Below are 10,353 nucleotides of genomic sequence, written 5' to 3'. Positions count from 1 at the left end.
ATGATGAATTCATAAAGGCCACCTTTTCTAGCAAACAATTTTTTGAAACAAACAACATATTTGCTATTAGAGGCAAAAACCTCTTCTATTTCATTGCGTGCGTGAAGAGAAGAACCTCAATCGTGTCAAATATGCGCAATATTGCAACAAACTAAGTTTCAGGATCAAACCGTTTGCATGAAGAACCTTTTCCTTGAATAATGAAGCACAAAATACACAAGCTTTCTTTCAAATAATTCTTGGCTGTCACATTTCCAGTTATTTCTTTTACCTAAAGACTGTGCAGAGTTGATCACAGATCCACGTAAGGTGTTCGATTCGTTCTCTGTCTTTGTTGAACCCATAAGTTACCAGAGAATTTTCCATTTGGTTTCAGTGTTCTACATAACATTACACTTGGTAAAACTTATTTTAGAAATACAGCTCACTTTGATTTCGGCTCGACGGGCGACAGATTGTTGTCGAAGTCCATTACTCGTCGCTGTTGAGATTCCAGGTGTTGGTTTTTCAACGCCTGCCTAGTTTATCCAACTGACTTTCCATTATTGAGCTCCATAAGGGTATATTTTGTTTAATTAAGGATCCACTAAAACGCCATTCGCGTTACATGACTTTCGACGCCATTGCAGGCTACGTTAATGATTCTCCTGTGTCCACCAGAGAAATCTACGCATTTCCACTATCCTCTCGATCCTAAGAAAATACGCACAGAAGGCTCTATGCTCAAAGACACCACTTACCAGGGGAGTGACGGGCAAGACTTTTACCGACACGGAAAATTAAAAAACAAAAACACAAAACAAACAAATCCCACCCACTTTCCGACTGGGATTGCCATACTGGCAACCCAGTAAATAGGGACTTTAAGATATGCCTACTACGGACTACAGACTACGGACGGGGGGTGTTTGGGACTGGGACGAGACACGGTTTTCCCTTGAGCCACCGTTGCGAGCTCACGACGGTGAGTAGTGATGCAAGTTTGCGTAGTCAACAAAGGCGACAACGGTGGGAAAGAAAGGGAGATGAAAAACCAAATTATTGTATCAAAATAAAGAGAATTATAGTTTTCCTTTTTCAATCAATAAGTATTTGTAGTGGTGTGATTTTCGTTTCGAGCAACGTTTTCGGCAGAATAATTTCGAAGAGTTTTGGCAGTCTCGATTTTGAATGAAAAGGGCAAATGGTGGACACCATATACATTTTCGCTTAATTCTATCAAGTGAATAGATTCATTGTTGTCACTTTATATACTGCCTCAGTACTTTAGCCAGTATGCATTTAGGGCTTACTTTCGGTCTCGAGATTCGGTTTGATGAAATATTTTGCCTGAATTTTGATGATCCCCTGAACTCAGATGGCCGGTGGAAATTGCGTGCTTTTAAAACTTAAACGATTTGCAAACTCTTCCTGCTTTACTAATCATGTACTAGGCTGTTCTTGTGAAGCCAAAAGTCGAATAATTTATCATGTCGGATTTCCTCAGCTCAATTTTGCTTGTAAGGGCTGGCATTGCTGCTTTGACCGTAGCAGGTAGTCTGTTGTCCGCCAACTTAACTTCGTATTTTCACGCCATCAGCCCCGTACTGGATCCAGTGCTCTAGACTTGGGGAACAAGCGTCCAATGGTAGTCCGTAGTCTGTAGTCGGAGTATCTTAAAGTCCCTAATGTTTTGCCAGCCTCCAGTTCCATCCTTTTCTTTGATAATTGCTATGTCTTGACTTGTCAGATTTGTCAGTTCTGTCCTTGCTGTCTTCATTACGTGCTTGTAACCACTTCACTGAATCGTTGTAAAAGTTGTCGTCAATAAAATGGGTTATTTTGCTTTCTGGAACCTTAAATGTCACCCAATGTTTTTGTAGAATATCTCTGAATCAACAAAAATTGTGTTAGCCATTTTACTAACCGTACAGGGCCACGCATTGCGCACGAGTAAACTTTCACATAATTTACTATGACCGAGAAGAGTCTGGGCCCTCTTGCACCACGAGAAAAGTATTTGCTTTTAAAATTAATGACAACTGCTTGTCCAAGTCCAGTGTGGTTTAACGGTTAGTTACGGCGAAGGACGCTCTACTGAGCGATGTCAGAGGTGCCCGGTTCAGATCTCAGACTAAGTCATGAAAAACTTACCAATATGCACGCACGTACATGCTAATAACTGATGGATATTTGTTGATGTTTACTACTTTCAATTTAAACCTAGGTTAAAATCATTTTAACCTAAATTTAAATTTAATGTGTAACATATTCACCATAATTAACTTGGAACAGTCAACGAGAAACAATTCAGTTATTTATGAGACCACTAACACCAACTTGAATTTTGAATAAAATCCTCCTTGTTGTCTTCGACATTTAATTTACTCCTAAACTTATTATGAGATCCCATGACGAAGAAAACATTCATCTCTTCATTTCGGCTTCTAAGTAATAGCAATACATATGACGCCTTTAGTAAGCAGTTTTTTATTTTTTACCAAATACCCTTGGCACTAAAGAATCTTCTTGTCTATCGGCGTCTCCCTTGGAAGGCAATCTTAGGTACCTACAAGTTTTTAGCTCTTCATAAATCTTGGGCAATGCAGCCTGCCTCTGCTCCACCAGCAACTGATGGCCTTCTCTTTGTGTTGGCGTAGTAACCATCTCATTTAAAAACATGTTCACAGTGGAAACTTTACTGAAGGCTTTCGACCATTTAAGCTTCACTCCCGTGTCTGCAAGGTCTTTGTCTTTTGCATTAATTCTTGGGTGTTTTCCCTTTAGTTTGTGACCAACAAGACATTCCTGTGAGGTTCAAGGTAATGTAAGGTAAACTGAATTAAATTGAAGTAGGGTGGAGTTGAAGTTGACAGAAGTGGGGCTCGAGGAGACAAGGAGGTGGGGTGGAGAACAGGGATTTGAGTGAAGAGGACTGGAGAGAGTAGAGCCGGGTTGGAGCGGAGTTGAGGGAGTGGAATGGAATGGAATGGTAGGAGAAAGAAGATGGAGAGGGTGGAGTAGAGTGAAGTATCTGTATATTCTACTATGAACAAAACCCAATTGATCCGGAGAACCAACATGTCGGTTCCATTTTTTTTGGTTCTCCGCATTCTCACCTTATCTTCTTTAGCGCTTCGTGCCGGATGAGAAGAACACGAGCCCTGTCTTCGGCTGAGGTTTTGGCTTGTTTCTGAGATTGCATTCTTCGAAGTCTGGTTTCTTTGGATCCGCTCATTGCCTTTTTGAGTTAAAGATTCCGTGCATTCAGCGAACAAATTTTCAAAAGCACCATTGTTTTTACAATCGTCCCCTTGCGTTCGTGTGGGACCGTAAACGGTAATAGTCTCAGTGTTAACTCCAGAGGTATCTTTTAGAGCCCATCGCTGCCTGTTCGGAGCTTTAATTCGCCGCTTTAAAATGGGATCCATGTAACCGACGGCATCTTTGCGGAGGATGGTCTCTTCCGCGGAGCTGACAGAGAGCAGATAGATGTCATGTATCCCTTTACCATGACTTGCCTCAATATTTTCTTTTGGAGACTCTTGATTCTGAAAAACTGGAGTAAAAATATCTTCGGGCTTTAAGAAATTTATAGGGCTTGAATTCCGGTTTGAGGTACTCCGAGGAAGACGTAAGTTTCTTCTTGATATTTCTTCTCTTTCTGATAACGCCATACCGGAGGCGTCAATTTGTCTGCCAGCTGCAATATTGTAGTCATTGACAAAAATAGCGTTGCCTCTCTCGAGACAAATATGAATTTGGGTATCCTTTTTGGAACCAATGAAGTTATCGTGTCCTCTCTCTTTTTCAGAACAATTTCTCTCTCTTATCGAAAGTGGATCAGATGACAGCAAAGTAGGAAACAGCTTTCCGTTTCCAGTTTGTCGTTTAACATAAGAATTAGTGTGTTTCCTTTTTAACACTTCGGTAATAAATACCATTCCAGCGTCACTAGGATTTCTCATGATACCCTTACTCTTTGGCTCTTCATTTTCAAGGATTGGTTTGTTGCCTGGTGACGTCATTTCCTCCTTTAAGAAAGCTCTCCGATAGACAAAAGGTTGGCATTTGATCTTTGACGTTTGAGGCATGAGTTCTTGTGGCAAAGTATTCTTTCCTGAAGATATTTTTGAAATCCTAGAGCAGATTGAAAACAAATCATGTTTGTGAGATAAGGCACTATAGCAACTGGCGTTTTGTGCAAAGAATGACCAAAATTTATTATATCAACTTCTTTAAGGTTGAGTAGCGGACAACGCCATGCTACAAATTTTGTGTCAATCGCTAACTAAAATTCAATGTTATCAGTAACACGTACGAGTTTTGCATTCTTTACCCTCATCCGGGTGTATTTGCTTTTTGTTATGACTAGCTCATTTTCCTGTCTTTGACTCTGGTGAATGACTAAATTAATAACTTTGGGCGGTTTGATTTTCGACACTTAATAAAAAACCCTTTGACTAGATGCTGCCATTTAAGGTACAGTAATAGCATGCAACTCAATTTGAAAACCAAGGACAGCAACAATCTTTGAAGAAAAGGGAAAGGAAGGTAACGCTTGCATGCATACTGATTTAGCCGTGTTTCTCAGGCACTGTTCCAGCCTTAAAACAACACCAAACTTGATCTAATAACAAATGTTGAGGCCTTCTTTACTTGACAATGTTGATTATCCCTCTGGTGAGAATATGGGCGTGACATGGGTCGAGCAGGGCCAAAAGCCAAGACTTGCAAAGGGAGAACCTTCGGACTTTATTACAAAATATAATAAAATCAGGTCTCCCAAACACCGTCAAGTGGATAAACTTGAAATATTTAGTGAACTCTTTAAATCAAATAGAGATTACTTTTCTAACCCTCTTATTGGCTGGGTGCATCCTTCGTTAGCTGAACTGGACGTTTTGTTTGCCTCTGTCGACGAATAACGGGACTTTAACATCTGTCTTCTTTTATTTGTGAACCAAACTTTACCCTGTGAAGGTAAAGAAGTGAATAAACGCAAGATGAACCAGTGTAGGCCACTGAAACTCTTCTACGAAACGTAAGTAATAACAACTTTATTTAAGTGCCAATGGATTTAGCACTAAAGCACTAATTGGGGACAAATCAAATAGTGGTTTTTGTGGAAAGGGGAAACCCGGAGTACCCGGAGAAAAACCTCTCGGTGCAGAGAAAAGAACCAACAGACTCCACCTTACCAGGTGGCGTTTCAACAGAAGTAACTGTGTAGAATACGGCTAATGAACTAACTATCAAAGGGTAACTTGTGTTTCTATAATTCTCGGAAAACCCAACTGAGAATTCGCCATAAACGTGGAAATAGGATCCACTCAAGAAAAGTGAAAATTCTCTGACCAGGGATGTACTACCGACTGAACACAACGTTCAAACTGTGGGTCAGATTATAAATCTCCATTTAGCCTTCTCTGATTATCGCTGGTTAGCTTCTTGGCATTACTTGGAAATAGGCATATGGTCTTCCCGTTAAGAACGACTTAAGAAAACCGGGTGGCCGAATATTCTGAGGCTTAGTAGCCTCCTTCAGCCACTTGAAGTTTTTTTTTTCCATTTCGTTTATTATTCATTAGCCCTGACAAAAAAATTTACCTCGACCACTTTAAGACCCGATACGGGATACGATTTGCTATCCGAGATGGTAAAATGTTTGCTTTAAATTATCCGAAACTTTAAGGTAGCCACATTTCCTACTTTGAACTGGCCCTGTTTTTTGATTTTAAAAAAACTGCACTTATTTGTTGTCAAAAGTAACTTTAAGATCTACGACGGCGAGATCGACGAAAACGTCACCTCAAAGTATAACTTTGCAATATCGTAAGGTTTTTGGGGATTCTGGCTTCGGAATTAGCCTATTTCGTAAAGCGTCGTTCAATGTGTTGAAGTATCCTAAAAATAAATTGGTTTGTTGTTTTGTGGTGATCTCGTTGAAGACTGAGTCATTGATCTAAACTTTCCCGCACGACGGAAACAGAAGGACGGTTTTATCAGCAGATTTGACTTGAATATTTGCCCATCAAGATTCTATTCCCAAAATACAAAGTTGAAATACCGCTGTACACATGACGAAATGGAAATTCAATTATTCAAAGTTTGAATCCAGGACTTAGTTGCCTGGTTGGAAAGAATTAATTCAGGAACATTTGTGTAGGCACGCGTTAAATTGACCCCTATGAAGAAGACGAGAACTAAGATTTCGGCAACCGGCGAATGGAAGGGGGCACTACACTTTTCATTGCCTGAACGCCTGATACTGAGAACAATCTAAGGGTAAAAGAACACTATCAAATGCAGGGTGCATCTTCAACCAGGGGCGAAATATAAAAGCTAATAAAGCTACAAACCTCCAAACGAGCCGCTCTCGAGCTCTCATTAGCAATAACTCTTCCCAGTGCCAAATTTCCAAGTCTTACTTCTTGCGTAAGTTTCAAAAGTCTGGTGTCAGAACGATGTTTTCTCAGAAATCTTTTTTCTTGGAGCTCGAGCGAGCTAATTTTGTTCTTTAGAAGGCGCTCTTCCAACTGATTTCGAATTGAAGCCAAGAAATCCCGCGTTGATAATGATCCACTCGAGACACCGTAACTCATGATTCCTTAGGGCAAATATACTGAACAAAAGTACGAAGTTGGCCTTTACTTCCTTTCAATGTAACATCCGCGTAAACGGACATCATTCACAGCGGATTAAACTCGTTAACGATGCTTCTATTTTCCGTTTCATTTTATTGAGTCCTATGCGGTCTATTGTTTGAAATCGTCATCAATTGATTAAGATTTTGGCAATTATTGGTCTATTGTTTTTAGCCGTTTTGATTCAGAGCTGAAAAGGTGCTAAATTCATTAACGTTCACATGTAGAAAGAAGGGTGCAAATGGTTCAAACTGGATTAATTGCAATATTGAAAACATAGGAGTCAAGCCCGTACACTTAAGCTTAAGGCCATGGCCTCAGACAACTTCTTGATTAGTTTATATCATGGAGTTCGTTGAATAAACTGTTTATTGCCAATTGTATGTTTAAATATAAGTGAAACTCGCCCCATGATAAAAAAAAAGGAACTAAAACAAAAAGCGCAAAAAGAAAAAGAACAAAAAACACACAAATGGAAAATTTGTGAAGTTCTAACACCGAGAGAAACCTCTTTGAATGATTCACTTTATCAACCCCGCCTTAACCGGAGATTAATAGGTAAATCAACAAATGTGAATAACATGGGATAAATTACATTTTAAGAAATTTATAATCAAGATAAATGAGCGTCTTTTGTGCATAGTGTACATCTACAATCCGGCAACTGAATGACTTTCCTGTCCAAGAGGGCAACAATTTAAAAAGACAACTGGATATTACCGTATGTCTTTACAGTCGAAACGAGTGCATCCGTGAAAGAGAAAAAAAAATTAGATCAGAGGAAAGGTTTCTGAATGCGTCTTGACATGAACCACTTCAATTTATCTAGCTTAAATACACGGTGTATTTCAGTCGAATTATACAAGGTAGCTATAGAACACAGACAACCAGAGATGACCGCGACAATCCTTCTTTATTCATATGGTAAGGCTACTCTTATTTTACCGACAATTCAGTCTTTTTCCAAAGGAAAGCTTCAAGCGATGAAAATTTTGGGTTTACACTGTTTAATCTACAATAGAGTTCATAATCGAAAATAAAAATAACTATGAAACTAAAATGACGGAGAAACGTTCACGGCCAAGAAAAATGTACTGCGTGTGCGTGTTGTGCCGTGAATCACGTTGCACATTGGTTTAAAAAAGGGACTGGTTTATCCTCGGTGTAAGACACTGTGAGACGGATAATGTAAAACAAAGAAAACAATAGCCAAGAAAAGATTTTCAGGTTCTTATATCGAGGTCAAACCGGAGACCAACTTTAAATAGTAATCACGCACCCACGCACCCACGCACCCACACAGCTTTTGCAAACTGTTACCCAAGATCACTTAAAGAGCAATTTTCTATACCGGCCAATCAAAAAAAAAACAAACAAATTGTTGCTTGTTCGTTCGGATATTTTGTCTCGGCAATGTGGACTAAAGTCCTTTCTCTCGACCAAATTGTACTTGTTTCATTCGCGGAGTATCTTTTCGTGATCTTACGGGCCGAAATTGGCCGAAATAATACTGCCCTTTTGAGGCTGCGTTCGCTCTTCAGTAATTTCCTTTAGGAATTTAACGTGGTACTATGATCAAAAAGTCCCTCTCCTTTTTTTCTTCAAATTTTGAAAGTGTGTTTGCTCAACACCTGCCTGACAAAATCTTGTGCTTTGATTTTTATCCAAAGGCTGTTTACTTCGAGTGTAAGTTTTGGATTTCACGGTCCGCCATTACTCATGTTCAAAACTGACCAACTGGACCTCAGAGAGTTGGATCTTGGGAAACATGACATCATCCACTAAATAGCTTAAAATGTCAGCGTTTAATCGCAGTTTATTATGTATAAAAAACACGAGTTTAAAAATCTGAAAGCCCGAATCTCCCTGGCCTGCGGACACAGATGTATTTCTGGGGAAGAGAAACGTCTGCCGGAAATATCTCTGTATTTGCAGGCTAGAAACTCCAGGTGATTCATATTAATTGCGTCGCGTACAAACGCATTGCATTCTTAAACTAGTGAGTCTTTCAAGTCATGTTCTCCTCGATCCAGCTCCCTCAAGACCATTAAATAGGAAAATTCCAGTTAAAATAAACAAGTGTCTTTTTGAAATCAAGGCTTAAAACTTGGATCACTTATTGTTTAGTTAACATAGTTTTGAAATTCAAAGGAAAATAAGATTTGATTTTTTTTCATAGTACCACTTTAAGGGGTTATGCCACAATACTTTGGGATGTTTTGGGGAAATCGTTTGTAAATCTCCGCTCTTAATGCAGTTTTATATATTCCCTTGGCTCATGAATTATCTTTACACAAGAGAGGATAGGGGGAGAGAACACATTCCCAGGCCCCATGGTAGCTTTTTCAATCTGTTTCTATCAACCAAGTCTCTCCCTCAATTGAAGGATCAATGTCTTCCAAGTGAAGAATTATCGTTCATTTTGGACACTGAAAACTTGATAGGGATCATGGGAAATGAATATATTTCTTTTCAAAGCCGAACCCGAATGTCTGAACTCGCAGGACTCGAACCTGGGAACACATCACTAACAGCAAGGAAGTTATTTTTTATTAAAGTCAATAATTCTTTCTTTTAAATGTGCCGCTGTAAACGTGTATTAACCCCCGCAAAGAAGCAAGCTTACACGGTGAAAAATTTCGGTTACCAAACTTCAAGAGAAAGCTAACCATTTTAAAATCAAGCTTCGGACTCAACCATTATTCAGCAATGGTTTTATATATATGCTAATTAGTTTTCGTAAATAATCGGCACATTTTCTAGTCAGAATTAACTGAAGTGAGTGTAGTGTAACGTGAAGTGCTAGATTGTTATCCCATGGGAACCATGTGAGCGTTAGCCCTACTGATGGAACTGGGCCCACACAAGGACAGAGAAAAACTCTGACCAAGGTGGGAATTGAACCCACGACCTTCGGGTTAGATCTCCGCCGCTCCACCGACCGAGCCACAAGGTCAGACGGGAGCAGGCCGTGGGAACTGACTTCGACTAGTCAGTTGATCTTTAGTGGTTAAGAGTGAATAACAACAGTTCCTTCAAAGTGGGTGCTCCGGGTTCAAATCCTGTCCAGGGGCTGCTTTTACTTTTTTTCTTTTTATTTGCTACCACAAGTCCTGGGACAGAGTGATCAAAATGGAGGGTAATACTTTATTTGAGGAAGAGATCGTGTTGTCTCGTCATGCTTTGAAAGTTATTTTGGTCCCGTGTCCATTGAGCAATTGCAACTAGCCAGTCAGGTGTCTCCCTTAAACTGCACCTAAATTCAAATATTTTTCGTTCCTAATATAAATCTCCATCCAGTGAAAACATATGTTACAATTCTTACACAGAATTTCTCTTTTTCTGTGCACTGCAAGCCACGTAAACTTGGCAGAACAAGAAGTAATTTGGACCCACGACCTTGATGTGAGAGGAATGGGTCTATTCTCGATTTTACGTCACAAACTACTTTGCATTCCTGTTTTCAAAGAAATGTTGCATTGAAAAGCAGTTTGTGACGTCAAATCTGGAATAGACTCATACCTCTCACATCACGGTCGCAGGTCCAAATTACTGCTGGTTTTGATAACTTCGCACGTTTTGCCCGGCGAATAAAAAGCGAAATTTTTAGGTAAGAATGGTAAAACATGTTTGCTTTAGGTGGGAAGATTAATATTATAGATGAAAAATATTTGAGTATGGTGCACTTTAAAATAGCCGCGCATCATGACCACGGCTAAATTACATT

This window comes from Montipora foliosa, chromosome 3, assembly GCF_036669935.1.
Source record: "Montipora foliosa isolate CH-2021 chromosome 3, ASM3666993v2, whole genome shotgun sequence".
Taxonomy (NCBI): Eukaryota; Metazoa; Cnidaria; class Anthozoa; order Scleractinia; family Acroporidae; genus Montipora; species Montipora foliosa.
Note: the sequence above shows the minus strand (reverse complement) of the source record.